We start from the raw sequence: 25,832 nt of genomic DNA, 5'->3' as shown, positions 1-25,832 counted from the left end.
GGGTGACAGATTTCTCGACATGCACCACAGGAGATTCATCCCACGTGACACCAGGATACGGTAAAGAAGCTGGTGCTTCAGACCTCAAATGGCGACACCAGACCCAGGAGCTGTGAAGCGGGAAATGTCTGAAGACCGGCTATCTAAGGCACAGGTGAGGGGGCGTGGCCGAGAGCTGTCTATGGCGGACGTGTAGCCGAGGAGCTCCGTCCTGAGCCCTGAATACACGCGGATTATCCTGTCATCCTGCACTTTTGCCTCCCCCCGTCTTCACACCCGAAGTTCAGGGAGTGAGCGGCGTACCTTTGAAGCATTCCACCCCTCTTGGGCGCCGCTGAGGCACTGCGGACCTGCGGCGATCCCGGAGGCCTGAACCCTCGTGGCAAGCCGCGGCCTCGATTGGCCTGGGAGCGGGGCTGCTGTGCTGCGTTGGCTGACTGCTGGCGTACTCCGGGGGGGAGCGAGACTGCGGAGCCCGGAGGCGCTGCCTGGGCCGGCGTCGGATGCGGTCCCCTCTACCACCGCACTATCTCCGTTCAACCCACGAGCCTGGGGGCCCGTTCCGACCGACCTGCCCGGATCGCGGCTCACCGCCACCGCGGCCGCCCCGGCACCTACCCGGACAGCGAGGAGACTCCGCGCCTGATTGTCACCGGTGAGGAGTTGGGGCCTGGGATTGCCGCACAAAAGACACTGCTGCCCAACTCACTGTTCCTGTGGTGAACACGGGGATCACCCGCTCCGGTCTCCCGCCGCCGCAGGGTCCAGCCGCCATCTTGCTTTCACCCAGCACCCCAGGCCCTTCCAACGCCCAGCGCGGAACACTGAGTTGCACCGGGCGCATTGCGGCTGTGGGACTGTCGCAGCCCTGACACATTGGCGCGGCCCCCCCCCCCCCTGCACAGTGAAGAGGGGGTGCCGGAACGTTCCTGCGGGGCCCGACTACCTGAAACGCCCGTGGAGGTTCCCGGGCTGCATAGCTCCTCCGGCTCGGCTGTGGTGCCGTGACCTCCCTCCTGCTGTCTTCCACCGGACCCCCCGTTGGTGGCCTATTGCCCCTACACACCACCCTGGGGTGGCCGGAACCGCGTCTGGGAGGAAGACCACCCACTGAGCGCCACTACACTGTCGAGGATCCTGCACTGTGGGCCTGGCGCAGCTCGAGGGTGAGACCCTTTATTCTTTTCTCCGTGGTATCCCTGGTGACTGCACGGACGCCTATATACATTGCCCTGAGTGACATTGTCCTGAGTGCTATCAGGCAGCGCAAGCCGTGAGCGGGAAGTACGTCTGCTGCTCCGCCACCCTGCATACCAGATCAATGGGGAAGCCCCGAGGCAGAGCCCAGGAACTTAACGCACCGGCGGACATGCAGTCCACCGGCTCGGAGGACCCCCTAACCTCATCCACTGCGGACATTATCCCCCCGACTGGGAAAGGCTCGCAGGACGCCAAGCTGGACCTCATACTTAATGAAATACGGGCCACACGGGAGGCACTAGAGTCACGCATTGACAACATGGCGACGGGCCTCTCCCTCCTCCGAGCCGACCATAACAAACTTGCAGAAAGGGTGTCGGAGCAGAAACTTGCGCTGAATGACCTCATTCCCCAGCAGACGGAGCACTCGGCGAAGCTGGAAGGCATGGAGAAACAACTCAGGCAACTGTGGGACAAGGTGGATGATGCGGAAGGGAGGGCCCGCCGCAACAACGTCCGCATCCTAGGCATTCCGGAGCGCAGCGAGGGGAGGAATCCCACCCAATTCGTGGAGGACTGGATCAGGAAGATGGCGGGCCCGGAAGATCTCACGGCGCTATACAGCGTAGAGCGGGCGCATAGAATGCCGTCAAGACCTCCGCGACCAGGGGCACCCCCACGCCCCTTGATCGCCCGACTCCTTCACTACAAGGACCGCGATACTGTGCTGAGACTGGCCCGGGAGAAGGCACCAATTCGCTACGAAGACAAGAACATCTCCATATATCCTGACTTCACGCCTACGGTACAAAGAGCTAGGTCCACCTTCTTGGGGGTGAAGCGCAGACTGCGGGAAAGAGACTTGAAATATGCCCTCCTGTTCCCCGCTCGCCTCAAGATTCTTTATGAGAACAAATCCCACTTCTTTGACTCACCTGAGGAGGCGGAGGAGTGGATGGAGGTTACGCTGACGCCGCCGACCTCACAAGACCCTCTTTCGGCATCTGGGAGTGCGAAACACAGGAGTCCATCGGACCGGAGTCACCAGGCTTCTAATAAAGGGCGAGCCCCTTCACAAAAATCTTCGTCACGGGGACGGCCCGCCGGGGACCGCTTGACCGGCGGATCATCGGTGGTACACCTCACTGAGGAAGCCCTCGCTGCTCATGATGCGGTCACTGACGGAGATCAGACCGGCGTCTCCGGCACACACACTGAGGTGTCGGGGTCGGCGGACAGCCTACAATTGTTCCCCAAGATCACGGCGCAGACGGCGGAGGACTACTAACACTGGCAGCTTGCACCCTGAACGAGTTCCGGGTGGTAATGTATGATCTACGCATTTCCTCACATGATGGGGGGTAACTAGCAGGTTTGGTTTCACGGAGGGCTGCCGCACCACCGCAGGCCAGTACAAGTTAGACGCGAGAGGCCCACTCTCCCCCACCGTATGCACTTGGAACTGTTTACTTTCTGCCCATGTTGGGCACCCTGGTTTGGATCACGGGCCCGTTGGCCCGAGGACCTTAATGTTGAGGGGTTAGCTGTTTACACGACACTCTTATCATATGGCATGATGCGCTTGGCATGGTCGCCCACGGTCCCACCATGGTTGCATTACAGGTTTAGTCATGGGACCGCTTAACGTTTATGACATGTGCACCTGGAATGTGCGGGGCATGGGCTCGATTCACAAGAGACACAGAATACTGGCCCAACTAAATCGCAGAGGCGCCATGATAGCCTGCCTGCAAGAGACACACTTGAACTGCGCTGAAGGCTTGAAACTCAGGAAGAAGTGGAGGGGCCAACTTTTTGCCACATCCTACTCGGCGTTCTCTAGGGGGGCTGCAATTTGGTTCCGCAATTCTGTTCCTTTTAAGCCGATTGAACAGCGAATTGATAATGAGGGCAGATATGTGTTTGTGAAGGGCCTGTTGGATGGGGAAACGATTGTGTTGGGCTGTGTGTACTCGCCAAATTCTGGCCAATCAGATTTTCTGGTGCATGTCAATAGGGTCCTTGCGGACTGGGCGGATCACCAATGGGTGATTGGAGGAGATTTTAATGCTGTCTTGGATGTTACTCTAGATAGGTCTCACCCCCCCCTACATGCCACAGAAAGCAGGAGACAGGCGGATTCACTGGCGCAGTGGGCGGAGGGATGGGACCTGGCAGATGTATGGCGCAGCACACACCCACGGGAAAAGGAATACACCTTTTTCTCCCCCCCGCACCAGCTACACACTAGGATAGACCACATATTCTGTTCCCGCTCCCTACTGGGATCGGTCGTCCGAGCCCAACATATGGGGAAGACCCTCTCGGATCATAGCTCAGTGGAGCTCTCCTGGCAGTGGGGCCGGATGCAGGCCCCTGTCCCGACCTGGAGGTTACCCACAGAACTGCTTGAAGACTCTGTCTTCCGGTCCTCCATGGCGGACGCTATTGAGACTTACTTTGCCTCCAACGCAAACACTGCCAGCTCCAGACAGATAGAGTGGGACGCTTTCAAGGTCTACATTAGGGGGGAGGCGATGGCCTCCCGAGTGGGCAGGAGGAGGGTGGTGATAGATGACCTAAAAGAGGTGGAAGGTACACTGGCAATGCTGGAATGCGAAGCTGCAGGCGCAGGCACACACTTCACTCCATTACAAGAGGCGCATATTAAACACGCAGAATTGCTGGAAGACTTAAGGCTCCTAGATTACAGAGCATACACGGTCAGACAACACACACAGGCGGATAGATCGGGCCCTCTACTGGCCCGCATTATAAGAGACTCCCCGGTGAACCATCCGATCTTGGAAATATCGGACCAGGACGGATTGCTTGTCTCGTCCCAGGTGGGCATCAATGCCGCATTCCGGGACTATTATGCCACACTTTATGGTCCGCACCAGTGCCTATCCGAGACCGCGCTGGAGGACTTTATAAGGGACCTTGAATTACCCCAACTCACAGACGGGCAAGCCACAGACCTGAAGCGTGACGTTACTATTGCGGAAATTAAGCAGGCAATACATGCTCTCCCGAAGAGCAAAGCCCCCGGAATGGATGGACTACCGGCTGAGTTCTACGCTGCGTACGTGAACCTGCTGGCTCCGCGCCTACACACTGTTTACCTAGAAGCGTTACGCACTACCTCGCTACCCCAGTCCTCCCTCCAAGCCTTAATAACCTCCCTTTTAAAGCCAGGTAAAGATGGCATGCACATGGCTAATTACAGGCCATTATCTCTCCTCAACACCGACTGCAAGATTTTGAGCAAGATATTAGCGATGCGTTTGGCGCAATACATCCCGCACCTGATACACCCCGACCAATGCGGGTTTGTGCCGGGGAGGAGCACGGCCATGAACCTTAGACGGCTTGCTCAGTTGATGCTCCGGGACCCGGCGGTACTGGGTTCGGAGGGTTGCGTCTCGTTGGACCTGAAACAGGCCTTCGATTCCCTCAGATGGGATTTCATGTTCATTGCGCTCGCAAGGTTTGGGATCCCGTCCGAGTATATTGCATGGGTCAAACCGCTCTACACCCGTCCTACGGCCCGAGTGCGCACGTCCAGACACATCTCTAGTCCAGTGGATATTGCAAGGGGCACCAGACAGGGCTGCCCGCTCTCCCCACTCCTGTTTATCCTGGCCCTTGAACCACTGCTCTGTAAGCTTAGAGCGGTAGCTCCCCAATATGGGATTCGGAGGGGCACGACCACCCATGTGGTCTCCGCATACGCGGATGATATTATCCTGTACTTTCGTGATTTGAGGGGAGACCTTGCTTCTGTGTCTAAAATATTCGAGGACTTCAGGCTTTTATCTGGCCTCACCATCAGCGAGTCCAAGTCCTACGGGTTCATGTTTGTAGCACCTGGCCAACCCACACCGTTACCCTTCGCACCACACACGTTTCAAATGGCGGACTCCACCTTCCGCTATCTCGGGATACAAATCTACAGAGATGCAGATCTGATGATCGATGGCAACCTCGGCCGGGCTATGAGAGCGCTCAAATCCCAAATACAATTTTGGTTGTCCTTGCCCTTGTCGGTGGCCGGAAGGGTTGCCATCTCTAAGATGGTGATGCTTCCCCGCCTCCTTTACTATTTTACCAACTTGCCTTTTCTGATTCCCGCCTCGACGTTTAAGTCACTGGATACTCTCCTCACGGAACTCATATGGGGTCCAGGGCGGAGACGCATAGGCCTTGCCAAACTACAGCTCCCCGCCGATGCAGGGGGCATGGGAGTACCAGACTTTCGGGCCTACAACTTTGCATGCCAGCTGCAATGGCTGGCCTACTGGTTAGCGGGTCGGAACCTGCACGAGGTTGACATTACAGAGGAGGACCACTCTAAAGGGAAGATTCATGCCCTGCTGTTGCCCCGCTCAGCCTTACCAGGCAATACCCCGCCGCTGCTCCGGCTTGCCATCCAATACTGGCGGAAGGCCCTGAGATATACCACCCCGACGACGTCCTATGCCCCCACGATCCCACTTCTGGGTGTCCCACTAGAGGCGGGCCCACTTACTACTCACACACTCACGCCTTGGCATGACACTGGAGTGACAACCGTAGGGGACCTTTTTGCCGAGGGGCGGATACTGTCCTTCGAAGACTTTAGGACTGCACATGGTGTCCCCGGGGGATCGTTCCTCATGCATGCCGGCCTTCGCCATTACGTGGCTACTAGGTGGGCACCTGGAGGACTGGAACCTCCCACTAACCCCTTACCAACGATGCTATATCTTATGGGGGCGGGGAGCCATCTAACTAAATGGTTAGCTGCTAGTATTAAGTCGGGGAGGGCAATCCCGCTATCGCTTCTCAGGGCAAAATGGGAGGGTGATATGGGAAGACCACTACGGGACAAGGAATGGGAGCGCATCCTTCAGTTCCCCAAAAAAGTGGCAAGGAACCCCAAATTCAAGTTCATTCAGCTCATGCTTCTCCATAGGGCTTACTTGACACCTCGCCGCATACACGCCATGTTCCCTACTGCTGTAGACACATGCCCCCGATGCTCTGCGGATGACGCATCATTGATACACATGCTGTGGGACTGCCCCAAGCTGGGCTACTACTGGTCCGTGGTCGCCGGATCACTCACCAGTGCAGGCGCCTTAACACGCACTCCCACACTGGAATACGCACTACTGGGGTTGGGTCCCGCGGCGCGCGCTAGAAGTGTAGCAACACGCTTTGCTGACCTGGCCATGCTCTTGGCGAAGCGGGCAATAACGATGAGGTGGAAGTCACCTAAACCACCTGACCCCGAGCTATGGAGGGCGGAAGTGACAAGGTGGAGCAAAGCGGAAGGTGAAGCGCTGCAACGCGAAGAACGCAGAGGCCTTAGGAAAACGCCGATCTCCTTGGATTGGTTTGCCATAGTGGGGATGTTCGAAGCAGAGGGGGATGAGGACTCTGCTGATTCGATGCCTTAGCACTGCACTGTGTCCTACGAACTCTGAATTTCATGTGCCGCATCTACCTATGGTGCACTTGCTAATGGCGCGGGATATCCCGTGCTGCTCATGATGCTGCTCATGACTATCTGTAGCTGTATTAATCAATACTACTGGGTGGAATAGACCCATGGGTGCCACCAAGCTCGACCTGGCTTACACATACATGTATTACGAGTGTCGATGGGGGGGAGGTTCCTGAGGGTGGGGGTTTTTGTTCCGATTGGTTCGAGGGACTGTTACATTATTAAGTATACCACAAACTACAAAATGTACGATGTACTTGCTGATATTATGTTTACGAGAGCATGCCACCTTCTCATGCTGATCCTAAATGTTAACTCTGTATTGATGCTCGAATTACTATGCTAATAAACAGATTTTCAAAAAAAAAAAAAAAATCTAAGGCACAGGTACAGACCTGGAACAAGCTTTCTCTCTTTACCTTCTTAATTCATATATTTAGTGTCTCTGCTGTTGTTGCTACCAACGCTTTCTCCCTTTACCTTGTTAATGGATATGTTTTAGTTTCATTACTAATTTTGCTACTCCTACTATCATATGTCCAACACAGGTCAGGCCAAGATTTGAGTGTTTGGCAGAAAATTGTATAAGGGTCTTTTAGGAAGCTGGTTCTGTGTATGGTATGCCACTCAGTGATTTTATCGTACAGAGTCCAGAGATCCCATCAGAAGTGTACAGGGGTCAGTGAAAACACAAAGTGCTCTATTTGTGGTAATGTGGGCAGCTTAGGCCTAACACAGAGGAGTGTAAGGGCCAGATGTAGGTAGCCAAATACCGGTCGGTAACGGCCGATTTCGGCCATTACCGACCGGTATTTGGCTTTTGAGATGTAGGGGGACAGAAACAGGCTCTTTCGGTATTTTTACCGAATCTGTAAATATACCGGTCGGTAAATTTACCGATCGGTATTTTTACTGATTCGGTAAAATTGAGATGTAGGTGGGACTCTTCTGAGTCCCACAAGCCTTACAGAATCGGTATTTTACCATCAAATTCAATTTGATGGTAAAATACCGATTCCGGTGTGCATGCACATGTGTGCATGCACACCTATGCCATATGACAGGCAGACCTGCCCTTAGGGCAGGTATGCCTGCCACATGGCACCCAAGCCTCTTTTGGGGGTGCCAGAGGGTGTCAAAGTGACACCCCCTGCACCCTTGTTAAATTCGGTATTTACCGATTCGGTAAATACCGACCGGTAATGCCCATTCATTCCTATGGGCTTCAAAGCCCATAGGAATGAATGGGCATTACCGGTCGGTATTTACCGATTCGGTAAATACTGATTTTTACCGATTCGGTAAAAAAAACATCTGGATAGTCCTACATGTCCCCCCTTCATATTTACCGATTCTTAATTACCGAATCGGTAAAATTCGGTAATTAAGAATCGGTAAATAAATCCTACCTATATCTGGCCCTAAGACATTTGTTATGTACACAGTGACCAATAAATGACACACGACTCAAAAAGGAGATGCACCCCGCATACAAAAAAGCTTCTTTCAAGGTTTATTTTAAGACCAAGATGTATGCAAAAAGGGGAGTATGTTTTTTAGATCAAATATATTTTACGCTTTGAAAAAGTAGACAGTGGGTTCAATTCTTAGGCTGTGCAATGTTAACGTATGGTGGGGAACAAGAGTGCCTTTTTTAGTTAAGTATACAACTTACAGATCCAGTCTTTGAGGTTTCAGGTCAACACCGGCAAGGTTCAAATTGGTACCAAGCTTGCACCACCGGCGACGGAACAGGTCATCTTTTAGTGCAGGATTGTCGAGGGCTGCAGGCAGGCCAGTAGACCTGCAGCCAAGTCAGTTGGTGTCTGCTGTCTTCTCCGCTGGTGCGACCTTGTAGTGTCCTGGTCTTCTTAGGTCGTTAGGATTCTGATTTCAGAGTCGGGGGGAGCCACCTAAATACGAGATTTAGGGGCGTTACAGGTAAATAACAGGTAGAGACAAATGGGTTCATTACCTGGGGTGTCTGCACTCACTATTATGCCATTCTCCTGTGGGAGGGGGGCATAGCCCTTGCCCTGATTGGATAAGTCCCACCATCTTCAATTTGGCGGGCACTAAAAAATGTGCTTAAGTTAACCTCAAGCACCTGAGGGATGGAGTTGGTGAAGGGTGGGTGTTAGACCTGGCACCATTGACGTGGGTCTCCCTTCCATTTTGTGCTGTTGCCTGTTATGTTTTTGCTGGTTTTAGATGCTTTGGGCACTGTGCCACTGCTATTCAGTGCCACAGTGCAAGTGCTCCCTATGTAAATGTAAATGTGTTTGTATTTATATAGCGCCTTCTACCCTGAGGTCTTGTAGCGCTGTATTCATACCGCTGTGGAACCCTTACTGGCTTTCCTGTGAAATGTCCACTCCTGGGCACCCCCAAGGTGAAGCCAGGCATCCCAGCGCTGCTTGGGCCGTTGTGGAGATTAAGCAAGCTATTGCCCAGAGTCACAGAGTGGGACCCATGATTAGACTAGGCACCGAGGCGAGAATTATCAGGTCCGGGGAAATTGTGTCCAAGAGCCGCCAAGGCGGGAATTGAACCCTGATCCCGGGCCAGACCTCTGCATCAGGGTCTGCCGCTCTAACCATTGAGCCACGCTTCTCCACTGTGGTAATTTGATGTATGGATTAGTGACTCCATGATTAGCTTATGTGGTTTACTTGTCAGACCCTAGTACAGTGCACTGTGTGTGCCCAGTGCTTGTAAATCATATGCTGCTGGTGGGCATGCGCACTGGTTGTGCCACCCACCGGAGCAGCTTGTAAAGTGTGTCTCCGGTCTGCCATTGCAGAGCCTGTGTGCAGTCCGATACTTCTGTGTTGACTGGGCAAGTGCACCCACTTGCCAGTCCCTAAAGCCTTCCCTTTTATACATATTAGTCACACCTAAGGTAGGCCCAAGGGCAGGGTGCATAGTAGGTAAAAGGTAGGACATGCCCTGATGTGTGTGACATGTCCTGTTAATGAATTACAGCCATTTTCGTTTTCACTATTGCAAGGCTACCTGTTCCCGATAGGCCAGAATGGGCAGTTTGATTATAACATCTTATAATCCCAACTGACTCAGGGAACTAGGCAGAAATTCGAGTTTAGTATGCCTGGACTCAGAATGATAAAATACATCTTTTAGTGAAGTTGGTTTTAACATTCTGTGTTTGAAAAAACACTTATAGAAAGTAGGTATATTCTTGCCTAACTATCCAAGGCTGCCTCTGCTAGGTTGTGTATTCCTTGTCTGGAGTTTGAGTGACAGGGGCTGGGGGATTCCAGGAGACAGGATAAGTCAGCACAGGGCTGAATAGACCCGTCTGCATGTAGAATGAGGGAAGGGGAGCACCTGGGACCTGAATAGGGCGGTGCCTGCCTTCCACAATGCAGGCTCCACCTCCTGTGGTGCGTCTGATGTCCCTGGTCTACACTGTCAAAGGAAGAGAAGGAGTCCTGTAAACTGGTTTGGACTAGGCACAGACACTCTCTGCCTTCAAAGACAAGGGATTTTGGTGTATAAAAGAGGGGACCCAGACCCCAGAACTTTAGATCACTTCTGGGAATCAAGACAAATCTTTGCTGAGGAGAAGAACCAGGAAGCTGAAGGAGGAGACTACCCCTGTGCAGTGTGTTTGGGGGTTGGCCTGCAGTGGTTGCTTCTTTGCCAAAGAAAGGAGAAGAGGACTGAGTGTGCTTTTCATCAACTTGAAGAAGAATCTCCAAGGGCTTGAACTAGAGCTTGCCTCCTGCCTGAAGTCTTAGGGATACAAGACTTCACCAACCAGCTCCCCCCTGAATTCCCGTGTTGGTAATTGAAGTGCCTGCTGTTGTGCTGGGCCTTCTGAGAGACTGCCTGTCGCTGGAAGCTGGAAGCACATCGCAACGATGAGAAGTGCGTCGCCGCTGCAGCAGCTGTCGTTGCATCTCCGAAGAAGCGAGTCGCGGCTGCCATCATCGCATCTCCGAAGCGTGGCGCATCACCGGGGAAACGTGCTGCCGCCACAGAGGTCACCGTCGCATCACCGCAGAAGTGCATCGCAGGGCCTGTGGCGGCCCCAAAGATCATCGAGTTGCCATCGGGCGTGCATGCATCGCATAAACGTTGTCGCACCCTGAGCAAGACGCCATTTTGTTGCATCGTACCGGAGAAGACTATCTCATTGAGGTGCCATCTTGTCGCATCGTACCGTAGAGCAGTAAGAAACCAACGCATCACCTCCCCATGCAGTAAGGAAGCGAGCATCAGCTCCCCTGCGCAGCAGAAAGGAATAAACACATCCACTCCCCTGCGTGTAAAGAACCGACACATCACCTTCCCTGCAACCCCTTTTGTTTTTCTTTGCGTTACGTATTCAAGATACATTTAGAGTAAAGTGTTGCATTTACCACTTGAGAGAACTGAGCTATTTTCTACTATTTAAAAGTCTATTTTTGAGTACCATATTGTGGATTTTTGCAGTTTGGTCTTGTGTTAAGTCTATATAAAATACTTATTTTTATAATACAACCTGTGTGGTGTCCATCTGTAGTGTTATCACTGTATTACTGTATGTGTTCACAAATGCTTAACACACTGCCTCTGAGATAAACCTGCCTGCTCGTGCCAAGCTACCAGGGGTTGTTTTAGGAGTGTAGACCCTGACTAGACGCAAGGGTCCCTATTTGGTGAAAGGTACCTACCTCTGCCAACTAGAGACCCCAAATCTAACAGTGGGCACACCTCCTATTGTGTCTTGGTTTTCCCACTGGTTCTCCAGCCAAAGTGGTGGTTTGAACCGGGGGCTGCCACTGCTGCTAGCAGATGAGGCAGGGGTCGCATTACAAAGGCTTTGAACCTCCCCTCTCGAGCACTGTGCTCATCCTGTGGAAGAGGGGTGACACCTCTGCCCAGGATGTACTTAGTTTCTGGTCTCAATGAGCAGGGGCTCTCGACCCAGGGGTCTAGGAACATGTGTGGTGGTCGCAGGCTGCCTAAAGCCAGTCTTAGGCCACACAAGGGTTGGCATCAGTTTATTGAGAGGAATTATTCGGTACCAAACTCTTCTGTGTTCAGTCAAGCCATCATGGTGCTGGGGAACTAAAGTTGTCAAGCTTTCAGCACATGTACTCTATGGTTTGACTGGCACTTAAGAATAGTCTTAAATACTGTAGGGGCATATCTGCTCATGCAGATATTCCCACACTTGAGATATACCTCACCCTGCCTTAGGGCTTGTAAGGCATGCTAAAGGGGTGACTTACCTATACCTTGGGCAGTGCTGCTGGACGTGGAACACAGGCAGTGCACCATGCCGACTTTGTCGTTTTTGTCTCCACCGTGGCAGGCATGCTGCAGTGGCAGTTTGCATGACCAAGGTGAGGGGTCCTGAGGGGACCATCTTCAGTCCCAGTGCCCTAGGTACCAGGGTACCCTTTCTTAGGGACTTACAGAGGGTCTGAAGTGCCAATCATGGTACAGTTTTAGGGAAGGAGCCCTGGCACAGGTGACCTTGTTGGCAGGGACCCTGTGCCCTTGCAATCAAAACCTCGTTATTTTCCAGGAAAAAAGAGACGCTTGCTCACAGATCTCTCCACACCAATGTAACTCTATTTCCCACGTCAGGTGTGAGGGGCTCTGATCACAGATCACATATGTTTTTCAAAGCATGTGTCACAGTTGTTTGTGCATTTTTGACAACAATGGAGAATACCCATGGAGTGGGGGCTTCTCTTCTACAGTCACCCCAGCTTCACATCGTTTTCAGATTGCTGCTTCCATTTGTTTTCTGGTCTTAGAATGGATTCTCTTCTGATTGCTTTGTGGATTCTGTATCCTGCTTATTCCCCGCTTTCCCTTTCAGACCCCTGAGCGCAGAGATCGTTTTTTACATTTGCTTAATATGTTTTATACTTTGAGTGTAGTCAGACTCATAACAAAACTGCTGAGTTGTAGTTATAAGAGGTGAGTAATGCCTGCTCCATGCTCGGTGATGCTCTTATCACCGTAGTGTAAGCAGTTTTCAAGTGTGCTTCTGATAGTGACCATTTCACCTTGCAAGTCCTGTTACGAAAGCCTGTGGTAACTAACAAGCACAGGTAACATCCTGATGTAGACTGCTACTCTAGAGAATGTTGGCCTGATATGAGCATCCACCTTATGTTGGGTACACCGGCAAGGATAGCATTCAGCCTAGGAAGGTAGGCAGGCTGTGTGTACATTTCTCATTAAGGATTTGGTGAGACTCAGTTCCTGGTAGGATCTTGTTAAAATCTGGATTGTGGCGTTTTTATCCCTCATTTGATTGATTGTTTGTCCGAACATTGATCGTTCAGAATTAGTTCTCTTTGGGTTATTCTCTATTTACAAATAAGCACAGAGTCGCAATACTCTGTTTAGTCCTTGTAAATAGTGAAGGATAGGTAGTGCAGACTTTTGTCCCCTTTGTAACCCGTCATGCCTATTTTTGCCCCGTTTGTTGGTAGTTGGTTCAGCCCGGACCGCTTATTGGAGGTGAACCATCCGGCTCCACTGGAGGGCACCCCTAATAAGGACATGTTTACTAAATATGTACTAGTCGCAGGGGTGTGGAAATTTGTCAAAAATCTACTTGGCCACTGGACAAAAGTTTACAGAAATCTACTTGTCCTGGGAAGATATCTGCTTGCCCCACCTATTCCATAAATCACTAAGGTGGATCTCCACGGCGAGAACCTGCACTGTAATCAGTGCAACATACTGTGCAACATTATTTCAAGCACAGGACCAATTATGCAGTGCATGGTCATGCATCCTTAAATGCAACTGTTATGCAACTGTTGTACAATATGTGCGTGGATGTGTCAGTTTGCACTGCACCCAATTATCAACCAGTATGCCTTTGACAAAATTTCCTGTAGTACCTGAAGACAGTCTATGCCAAATATACTTCAGGAAATGTAGTCAATTACTAGTCTGCGCTCTGTGTCGGAATGTGTACCTGTAGGACAGACTGGTGTTCGCCATCCTAGGGTCAACTCATAGCTGTCCAGCTTTAAAAATACTCACATGTGAACATGATATGATAAACGTGTGGATGGGAATAACTGCACTTTTTGGCAGAGCTTATGAACGATTCATGGGGCAGCCAACATTGCGTGGCAGAGGTGCTGTGGTCCACTGAGGCAGTATCCACAAGTACAAATACACAAGAGGCAGTAATGGGCAGTTAAATCAATCTCACCATTTACATTCCTGGGCAGGTGAGGTGTGATTATACTATTGTGCACTCACTGCTAAATCTCCACATTCTTCTCCCACACAAGGAGCATTTGCAGCACAGGCAGTAGCAACAGGGTTCTCTTGTGCACAGCAGTGCTATAGTAATGGCACCAGAAGAGTAAGCTCCCTAAACATGAGTAGGTGCAGCTCCGCAATAGATGTGCAAGTTTGTCTCACTTAGATTTGTGAAGTAGTCACTTTTTTTCTTTCAATTCCGAGTCTCTGCCACTTGTTTCTCTCCTTCCAATGTCCCCAACCCCCCCACCTACCCACCCAGATGTGCCTGTTATCTTCTGGGAAAATCCTGTAATTCTGTTGCCGGATGCGGACATACGAGTATTGGGAAGCCTGCTGAAAGAGAAGGTTTTAACGTTGCAGCAACGTGTGCAATCAGTGTGGTTTTTTTCAGAAGCTGAGAGTACTGATAGTCTATGGGATGATGCGTGGATACTTCGAAATGGGCACATGCATAAAGAAGGCACAAAGTCAGGCACACAGGAAAAACATTCCTTGTCAAATCATGTAGAGAAGAAAAACAAGCCTTTATGTCTACATAGGACGAATGCTCACACAGGTGGCAGTGTCACTTTTCCTTGTTTCTGGTATGGGTTCATTTTTACTGCTGACGTAACTGTGCAACAAAAATGCAACAATACAGCGGTTGCATAAAATTAAGGTGGGAATATTGTACACTTTCACACAGTTGTCAATAAAACATGATTGTCAAACCTACAAGTGTACATTCTTATAATTTCTACTTTATATAGAATTTGGTTCTCCAATTTTTTCCATTTTTAATCGTTGTAAATGACAGATGGTCCCCCACAGATGGCAGGTCCTGTGTACATGCGTGATTTATAACAGAGCCGCTCTAATAATGAGATTCTACAGCTGAGATATTTTCCTAATAATTTGCCACATAATGATGCTAAACTGCATATTTTAACAAAAATGTTGATTCTAGCTCAACCAGATCAAAAGTTTCTAAAAAGAGGGTAACCTATCCTGCCACACAGTGAAAAGCTCATCACAAGTAGTGACTGGTCACTTTTTCATTGCTATAGCTGTATTTGGGTGTTAATCTGAAAGTAATAAGGCAAAACATTTACACTGACAGCGTTAACATATACTAATGTAAAAAAAAAAATGAAGTAATACGATAAACAAAAATGTGCTGCCTTCTGCTACATAATTCTAATTTTTTGCGGCCACATATTTCAGTCAACCCTGCTGCATAATTTAGACCTTCACTGCTGCTTCATCACAGCGGCTCTGTTTATTTAGCACTAACTGCCAGAGCACTTTGCATGGTGGGTGGTGAAGTAAAGTAAAGTCCACATTTGTAAAGCGCACAATCACCCGTAAGGGTCTCTAGGCGCTGGTGGCCGTCGGGAGATTAAGCGAGCTATTGCCCAGAGTCACATGGTGCTGGGCTAACCTGCCGCCGGAGCTGGGGATCGAACCGTGGTCCCCGGATTCCAGCGTCAGTCGCCCTGGCCGCGGCGCCACATTTACAGTAGGTACATGAGACGAGAAATGCAACCAAATAGAAGTACAGGCTAACAGGAATGTGCCCAAAATGTGGAGAATTACCGGTTTCTTGCCAGATTAAGCCTGTAAAATTGACACTGATGTGAGACTTTTCCTCTGCTGTGGTAGCAAGATTAGGAAATAAAGTGGGGCGCTGATTAAGCGAGAAGCAGTGGAGGGAAGGTGGAGGCAATGGAATAAGGAAAAGGCAAGCAAGTCTGTGGGAGATGGTATTAGGAACGGAGACCCCAGGCAAAAATGTGGACATGGCGATGTTTCAGACGCCATGAGTAGCCCACGTTTTAGTGAGCTGTGTGAAATACGCTGCACACATAACATTGCCTGGAACACGGACATACTTTCTGCCTGCTTCATTATGTGCTGTTTCTTTTATTCAAATTTACCCTTTTTGTTTAACCCCAGTAAAAGATGCAGTTTAAAAAAAAATTCTATTTACAGCGCAGGCATAAACTTGCGAAGCTGCCTTTTCTGTAAGACTGCCAGGTGTTAAAGTTTGCTCCGAGCCCCCAAATGCGGCCTCGTCCATAAAAGCAGACTGACAAAGTAAAGGTCAATGTCTCTAAAAAGAGACTCCATTAGTTGTGTATTCACTCGTTATCAACGCTGGTGGCATTGTTACATTGCAATAGGCGCCTCATTGATCAGCCGATGGCAGTGGAGAAGTTCCTGCCTTATGGAAAATTAACATGCCACACATGTGACCCTGCCCCCACGCCCACTGATACCAGACCATTCCATGCAGAATCACAGTTAGCATAATTTTCCTAAGGCTCTGACCGCCGCAACACCCATTATCAGATTGACTCGCCTGTTGATGAAGTTTTCACTTTGTCAGAGATGACGACTTGCCGCTCTCGATCCCAGGAAGTGCCCAGCAGCGCACCAAAGATGAGTGGACTGCCCTGGATGGATCCCAATGGACAGGGCGATCGAGTGGTGCAGCAATCAGTGACAGAGACCTGCCCCCAGTGCTGGGACCCAGACAGCCGCAAAAGTGTTTCCTGCCTCGGCGCCCGCCCTTGCACTTCAGCAGCTGGGCTCCAAGAGCAGGTGGGCTGCACCAGTGATGAACTCGCGCTAGAAAACTGACGTCTAGCGTAAGACTCCCCCAGCCAATCACTGGCTAGATAGAGCCCAGTCATGGTCTTCCAGCCAGTCAAAGGATTTCTAACAGCATTTCATTTGCCCTTGAGCCCCAGAGTGCCGACAGCTCATTTCTTTTTTTGTGATTTAATGTCTACTTGTCCGTCGGACAGAATAGACAATAAATCTTCTTGCCCTTCATAACATTCTAGTTGGTTCGGGCGTCGGGCGATAGGATTCCCTCACCCCTGTAGTCGCTGTGGCTTATAGTAAGCTGTGGCATAAATACACGAAAAAGGATCGGGAAAGTCAGTGGCCACTGATAGGGTCCTTTGATAACGACAAAATAAACGCGCTGGAAACAGCCCTTTATAACAATAAGACAACACCCACTATGCTCGATAGCTTCGGCATGTGGCGCAAAGAAACAGAACAGCGGAAGAAGAGAAATGAGATCAGGTTAGAAAAGGAATTACACAAAGCAGCTCACCTGGCCGCTAACATATTAAAGGAAGAAATAAAAGAAAGAGAGGAAACCAAGCTAAAACAAGATTCCGAATCATCAGGCAAGTGTCCCGTCAGGACACCCTCTACACTTTACCCCGAGCTACCTTCGAAACGGCGAACGAACGATGATTTACTATTAGGTCCCCGATCATCTACATGCCCCCTCCATACGCCCCTTCCCAACCCTTAGCGCAGCACCCGCAACCCCCACCGACAAGCGAGAGTAGTGCCGGAGCCTCGGTCCTCATGGCCTCTGCGCCGACCGAACCCCTCGTACCCAGCGTAGCACGAGCAGCGACTTCAGATGATCCCGAAGCTGGGAGGAAAGACCCTGCTAGACCGAATAGATTAAGTAAGGATGAACGAGCTGGGATCGATAAGATTGTAAAGACACTGGTGGTGCGAAAGGAAAGTGAGGCTTATATAACGGATATGTACAATACATATGCCAATAGCCACAGACGACACTTTGTCGTACGCCTTTGTTATCATACCCTTAATGCCTATGAAGACCGATACCAAGGAAAAGGCCCTGAAAACCTAACGACTCTGTATAAGAAAATTGATGTCGGAGATGGGGACGAGTGTGATGTGACGAACCTCTTCACGCGTACGCTTGAAGTTTTCCGCCACCTCACGGAACAGAAACCAGAGACTAACACCACGACTCCTGCAGCAACTGAAGCCGGAGTAGAAAAAATTGACACGATGATGCCCATAAAGGATGCCGCTCCCTATTGGGTTCCCCCACAAGGACAGAGAACACACGACGACATTAACCACCAAGATGCGAGAGGGAGGGTAGTTTACAACTGGGTTTACCAACCATGGGATCGGCAAGACATCCTGACTTTCCGAAAGTCCTTGCCTGATCTGCGAAAGAACCCCACAGCCTTCTATACAGAATTAGCCACCGCTTTGGGTTCAACGATTATGACCCTAGCGGATATCGATTTGTTTTTCGGGCTATGTCTACCAGCTGATGTGTGGAAGCAAATCCGGAAAGTCGACCACCTTGAGCTGTTCGGACATACCTGGATACAACTCGGTAATGTTGACAAACAACGGGAACCGGGACAGAAACCTTTGAAGGCCATTCTAGACCTACCAGATAAGATTGTGCAGAAATTAAAAACCCTAGTTCCAGAAAAGAAGGTGGACTGGTCGATAGTAACGGCCTGTCGCCAGAAACCCCAGGAAGACGTATCAGAATACTTCTCCCGGTTTGAAACGGTGTTCTCCGATTATAGCGGCCAGGACATGACCACTGCAACCGGACATCACTTGTTTGTCCAGAACTATGTGAAGGGCCTGACACCAGAAGTCTCGCAGAAACTACAGACTAGCAAGAGTAGTTGGGCGGCCTCCAAGCCTGCAGCTATCCTTCAGATGGCTCAATACTATGAGCGACAAAAGAACGAGAACGATCAAGCGACTGAGAAAAAGAAAAGGGACTTGAAAGAGAGGGTGATGATTGCTCAGTTGCAAGGGGTGACTGTAGGAAGGGAACAGTATAGAGGAAACTACCAGTCGAATGCTCCTAGAAATCCACCCCCTAGAGACCGCACACCCGCACCCGGCGCTCCACCAACAGACCTCGATGAGGACCAGTGTGCGTTCTGCAAAGGATTTGGCCACTGGAAGTCTCAATGTCCAGTTCTGCAGGAAGCACTCAGAAATAAAGACACGAGAGACGTAGCGGGCGGGCCGAGAAATAGAGGACAGGGACGAGGGCACACAAACGACACCAGCAATGTCAGACCTGGCAGACCGAACACGTTTGATCGTCCCCGACAGAATCAGTGACAACAATCTGACTGCGACAATGCACACGACTTTGCATAGGACTGCCAAGGGCAAGGAAGGGATCCAGTCGAGCTCTATGTTGACCAGCAAGGTCCTTATGTCACCGCTAAGGTCCTAGGTATGAAGTCTCCATTTCTGGTAGATACTGGTGCAACACGTAGTGCGTTGTCTAAACGATTGATTCCCAGGGCACCCTTGTCTGGCTCACATGTGACATCAATAGGTTTTGATGGAACGCCCTCCACTAATCCCTTGTCCACACCGATCTCTTTTAACTTGGACAATAACACCACTGACACGACGTTTTTGCTCTCCTCCAACACCCCCGACGCCATTATGGGACTTGACTTATTGAAACATTTTCGAGCCACCATTAGGTGTTCACAAGACGGAGTTCGAGTCATTCTGTACGACAACCCAACACTGCTCAGATCATGTCGCACACAACACATGTTTCCCATCACTGACGCCGACTTGTCCTTGCTCGACACCCTACCTCTGTACCTATGGGCAAAGACTGACTCGGACGTAGGACGCATGATGATAGACCCTGTACACATAACTGTTCGACAGGACGCAGTACTCCCAAAACTCCCACAGTATCGAATATCGCCCGAAGGCGAGAAGGCATTGGTAGAAATCATCCAGTCCCTGGTAGACGCAGGAGTGGTAGAAGAAGTAGTTAGCAATGTGTGCAACAGCCCTATCCTACCCATTGTGAAGAAGCAGGGTGAGGGAGATGAAAAAGCGTACCGCTTCATCATCGACCTACGAGAAGTCAACAAAGTGGTTGTACCCCAGTACCCTGTAGTCTCAGACATCACCACCATTCTGATCCTGATTCCTTCCACTGCCACCACCTTCACGGTAATCGATCTCAAGAACGCATTCTTCTCCATCCCCATTCACCCAGACAGCCGCTACCTTTTCGGCTTCACTTTAAAATCCCGCTCATATAGATTTTGCAGAGCACCCCAGGGCTACACTGAAAGTCCAAGCATCTACAGCCAGGCCCTCAAGAGACAGCTGGGTGCAGTCCAGTTGCCGGATGGACTGGTGTTGATACAGTACGTCGATGATATCCTTTTGGCGGCCGACACCACTCCACTTGCAGTCACAGCCACCATCCAACTACTGCACTTCCTCGCGGAAAATGGCCACAAGGTCTCCAAGAAGAAGTTGCAATTCTGCCAACCTCATGTCACTTACCTAGGCCACCTCTTGTCCAAAGACGGGAGAAAACTCACACCCGATCGAATTCAGGCTATTCTAGAGACCCCTATCCCTAAAACCCCGAAGCAAGTCCGCTCTTTGGTAGGCCTCACCTCCTTCTGTCGACAATGGTTGCCAAATTTCAGCCTCATTGTGAAACCACTACTATCCCTATTGGCTAAAGATGTCCCCTCCCCGCTCCCTTGGACCCCTGAATGTCAATCCTCCTTCAAGGAACTACGAGACGCCCTTTGTTCAGCCCCCGTCCTAGGAACCCCTGACTATACAAAGCCCTTCTCTCTTTACACTCATGAAAGGGAGGGATGCGCTTTGTCTGTCCTGACTCAGACCATTGGCCCCAAACAACGACCATGTGCCTATTTCTCTGCCACTCTTGACCCTGTAGCAAGAGCTTTGCCTGCCTGCCTTCGAGCAGTAGCCGCTGCTGCTGTCTCTATCCGACAAAGTGAGGGAATCGTACTCTCGAATTCCCTCACGGTACTAGTGCCTCATGCTGTTGACACCCTCCTAAACCAGACCAAGACACAACACCTGACCAGCGCACGACTGACTGGGTACGAACTGACACTGCTCGCACCTCACATCACGTTGAAACGATGCACCACACTGAACCCAGCCACCTTGCTGCCTCTGCCTGAGAACGATCCCGATGTGCCCCCAATACATGACTGTGTGACCCTCACGGACGAACAGACTAGGAGTAGAGTTGACCTCCGAGACACTGCCTTCCCAAACCCTGACGGAGAGCTATGGGTAGACGGCTCTTGCATTAAACTCCCCGACGGCATCACCTCAGCTGCCTATGCAGTTACCACAGCCCGAACTGTAGTTGAAACCGCCCGCATCACGCAACGATCCGCCCAGGCGGCAGAACTGATTGCCCTCACACGAGCCTGTATCCTAGCAAAGGGGACGACAGCAAACATTTACACGGACAGCCAGTATGCCTTCGGGGTGGTTCATCATTTTGGGCTCTTATGGAAGGAGAGGGGATTTCTGACATCTCGTGGCACACCCATCCTGCACGGAGATCTAGTCTCCGCTCTGACTGAAGCGGTTCTCCTCCCCAAACGACTTGCCGTAATCAAATGCCAAGCACACAAAAAGGTGACAGACATCATTGGACAGGGAAATGCACTGGCCGACATCACTGCCCGAACCACAGCTGAGAACAGGACGACGACTCGCATGTACGTGACTAGGTCACAAGCAGAAAAATGGACGGACGCTAGGGAAACTATTAGGGACATCCAAATGGCCAGCTCACCACAAGAATTGACTGAATGGGCACGGGTGGGATTAAAGGACGATGAAGGCTGCTGGCGGACAAAAGACACGAACAAATGGTTGCTACCCAACTCGTACCTGATCCCCATACTGACGATGGCCCATTCCCCTGCACACATAGGATCTGCCCCTATGACCGAACTTGTCTCCCGAGTTTGGCATAACGATAGAATTGCAGACTCGGCCAAACGATTAGTCCAGCAATGTCTAGTCTGCCTGCAACACAACCCTGGGAAAGGAACTGTCGTACCCCGGGGAGGGTTTGGGGTCCCCAACCATCCATTTGAAGTCCTACAGATGGACTATATCCAGTTAGAGAGATGTCAAGGACTGAAGTATGTACTTGTTGTTGTATGCGCTTTTAGCAAATGGGTGGAAGCCTACCCGACGCGTGACAACACTGCCATTGCCACTGCAAAGGTACTACTGAAAGAGTTCTTCCCTCGCTACGGCCTTTGCCGTATTTTATGGAGTGACAATGGCCCCCATTTTGTAGCCGAGGTTATCCAGCTCATCCTGAAAGGACTGGGGGTACGACAGAAATTCCACGCAGTTTTTCACCCCTAATCTGCTGGACTGGTCGAGCGGCACAATGCCACATTGAAACTAAAACTGGCGAAAATAGTGGCTACCACAGGACTAAAATGGCCAGACGCTCTTCCCCTAGCATTGCTGTCCATGCGTTCCACCCCACCAAACACCACTTGACCCCTTACGAGGTCGTTTTCGGCCGGCCCATGAGTATCTGGTCCGCACCCAAACCGACATCTATTCACGACGTCCCGGACGTCCTAATGTCTGACTATCTGTATCACCTAACTAAAACACTGTCTGTTATTCATCATCAGGTGCTGCAGGCCATCCCCGATGCTTCCAGGGGCCCCGGACATGCCATCCAGCCTGGAGATTTCGTCCTGATTCGGAACTTCAAGCGGGAGTAGAGTCTGGAACCCCGCTGGACGGGCCCCTGGCAAGTCTTGATCACCACCCGAACAGCTCTTCGAGTGGAGTGGAAGCGAAATTGGCTGCATGCACATCATTGCAAGAAAATCTCTCCGACCCTGACGTCGACCGAAGACGTGACCACCCAAGAAGAGCTCCTGAACAAAGACCGACCTTCCCTGAGCTGCTACCCTGAAACAGAGACACTCGAATTGGCGAAATTCCCTGATCCCACTGTGCCATCCAGAGAAGGGTATAACCTGCGACGAAAGGAGGGAGCTTCGGCTAAGTAGACCACTGACTAAGTTACCATTCTCAGAGCGGCGGCCTAACACTACAAAGGCTGCCAGGAGAGAAACCAAACGAAGTCTGTGGTTCTGCCCACTACCGAGCACCTTGAAGATGATGGAAGCGCCCGATACGAAGATGATGGAAGCAACCGGACATCCGAAGACCCACTACAGAAACCCGAAAACTGACAGGTTGCACAGCTCAAAGACTATTGCTCTTCTTATCACTCTTCTCTTTTGCCTCCTCCTCATGACTACCTTCTGGATCGTGGAAGAGAACGCACCAGCTCATAAGACATTCCTAACGACTGCACAGCCTACCACCATGAAAGAACACTACCTGGTCTCTCTTCCACCTCAAATCCAATAAAGGCGTAAGGAATTCTGGAACAACTCCTTCGTACAGTTGCTGCACCAACACAACCTTGCTGCAAATGCCACGAATGGCTGGATCTGTGGGTTGATACCCCATGCCACTGGACATTCCATCCCCTTCATCCCTTCACCTTTCTCTGTTCATGGCTCCTGCCTTGCTTGGCTGATCCTCTTGCAAGAGAGCTATAGAGACAATGCCACTTCCAGCGAAACTATGTCACACTTTTATCATGGAGTCTGGCTGAACAAAACCGGAAGAACTGCTGCTCCCTTTTGCCCTCTATCCTCCAATGCCTCTGTTCATATGGACATCCCCGCCAAAGAAATGGTGGAGATGCAAATATTCAACAATCCAGCCAGACCCACCTTCTCCTACCTCCGGAAACGAACAGCTGCCACCCTGACCGTGGCCCTATCCGTCGTCAATGTCTCGGGCCTTGTATGCATCACAGGCCATGGGACACAAATGGTGGGCCGCAGCACTTGCCGCATCACCAGAACTTTGGACTCAACCGACCCGCCCTCATTTGTCACCTCTCCAAACATGTACTTCGTCTGTGGTACAAAAGCCTACACCTGGCTCCCAAAGGGCTGGGGAGGTACCTGCTACATTGCCTTCATCCTTCCTCCGACCTATGTGGCTCCGGCAAACCATCACCGACAAAAACGAGCAAAGGACATTGAGCAGGCCGACTCCACTGGAGCACAATTCTTGGATGCAATAAAGGGACTTGTTCCACTTTGGGGCCCGATGGCGAACAGTCGTGCCATTCGACATTTATCCCAGGCAGTCGAGACAACGATGAACATTACAGCTGGTATCCTCACAAACAATACAGCCGAGCTTCAGGCGGTCCGTCTGGTGGCTCTTCAAAACCGCCTTGTTCTAGATGTGGTTCTGGCGGACCGTGGAGGAGCATGCCGTATCATCGGGTCCAGCTGTTGTACCTACATACCAGACAATTCGCCCTCAGTCTACAAAGCCATTGAACACCTCCACAGACTCTCCTCAGAAGTTCATCAGGAACAAGACGGATGGTCGCTTGGGAGTTGGTTCTGGAGTGCTGTAAAAGACTGGGTATGGAGGTTGTTCATGATCGTACTGATACCAATCGTCGTAATATGTGGACTCTGCCTGGGTATTCAATGCTTGCCGCCTCTGTGCTCACTGTTTGCTAACTGTATTTGCCCTAAGACTCCGAACTTCGAAGCTGAACGTATGAAAGCTTTGTATGATATCGAAATACGTAATATAATGGGGATAGACATAAATTGACAAGCTGGCTAGATATGTTAAAAAGGGAGGACTGTTAAAATCTGGATTGTGGCGTAAACATTATCGGCGCCATCTTGTCCTTTTCAGATCCATACGTGCGCGTAAGCAGCAGCCATTTTGATTGCCTTGGCCTCTCTGCCCACTGCCAATAGCCTGCGCGTCTCTCCCCCTCACTCCCCGGCCTCGCAAGCATTCCCCCGCGCCCCGACAGCCCCCGGTCCCTCCTGCTTGGGCCATAAACACACCTCTAACGCGACCCTGTCTCCGAGCCACATCCCATGCTGAACCCTCTCGCTCTTTCATCTCATTCAAAGAACAGGCCCTTTTTGATAACCTCTTCCTCCCTGCCCGATTGTCTGACCTGATCCCAGGCCATCACCTAGCCCAACAGATGCAGTTTATTGCCCCCTACAGTAGGACCTCGCCTCACATCAAAGGAGCGGGGATTAATCAATGCCTTCACACCCCTAGATCCGACTGATCGTCCACATTCTTGTTCCCAGCGGAATGTCCAGCTGCGCGATAGCCATCATGCTGAGATTTGGGTGGGGACCTCTACTGTAGATATGTGTGAGAACGGGCCTGAACCGGGGATTCCAAAGATGCCTTTTTAAACTTCAAAGCAATACCACGGATGTCATAAATGTAATAAAGTCATAAACTTGTGTATAAGAGGCCAGGCCTCAGAGATGCGGTTAGAGCACCTCGAGAAGATACCCTGTTGTCTGATTTGACGTGTTCTGCTCCGTCGGAATAAACTCCTGTTTCCTGCCTTCCTGTCTCCAGCGCCTGCCTCTTTGTTTGATAATATTGAATGGTATGAGAGGCGGCTAACGCCGGGCAAACATTGAAGGTTCTTGGTCGACATCGGCCCTACCTTTCAACAATCTATATACAGTCTTTGGTACTTTTTTCTTATTGTTTACCTTTCTAATATTTGCCCATGATTATGCTGTAATAATAATTGCTGGAATCCATTTCCAAGTTCTTTGGCACTAGTGTAGTGCATAATAAGATTTGTAGATACAAGACTGCATGTTTTTACGGACTCCTGGAAAGTGCCAGAGGGAACCCATTCTGCAAATTCCCTGCTGTCTCTGGCAGGACTGATTGCATATCTCTATGCAGACTCTACTTGTCATATGGTTGATTACCAGGCTTTAAGGACTCTTTGGCTAATACTAAGATACTTTAGTGCCAAGAAAAATCTACTAAGTATGCACAGCTGCTGTCCGGTGACAGGGCTTTCTGCAGGCCAGGCACTCTTGTCCTTTGGAAGATCCTTCTCCTACTTAGCGAAGATCCTTCTCCTACTTAGGGAAGATCCTTCTCCTACTTAGCGGCCAAGACCTGGAATTCTCTCCCCACCGATCTCCGCCTTACACAGAACCACCTCTCCTTCAGAAAACAACTAAAAACTTGGATATTCGATAAGTAAAGTACCCATCCTCCCTCAAGCGCCTTAAAACCCTCTGGGTGAGTAGTGCGCTATACAAATTTCTGAACTTGAACTTGAACTTGAACTTTGGTGGGCCATGGAGCTTGAAGTTCAGAA

General features: G+C 50.6%; 1 pseudogene; it reads left to right on the top strand.

The window, feature by feature from the left end:
* The first annotated feature begins 3,509 nt into the window (after nt 1-3,509).
* Nucleotides 3,510-25,832, top strand: part of LOC144763046 (uncharacterized) — a 49,015-nt pseudogene continuing 26,692 nt past the window's right edge.

The sequence above is a fragment of the Lissotriton helveticus genome, chromosome 6, assembly GCF_964261635.1.
Source record: "Lissotriton helveticus chromosome 6, aLisHel1.1, whole genome shotgun sequence".
Classification (NCBI taxonomy): Eukaryota; Metazoa; Chordata; class Amphibia; order Caudata; family Salamandridae; genus Lissotriton; species Lissotriton helveticus.
This window is presented reverse-complemented; position numbering and strand designations above follow the sequence as displayed.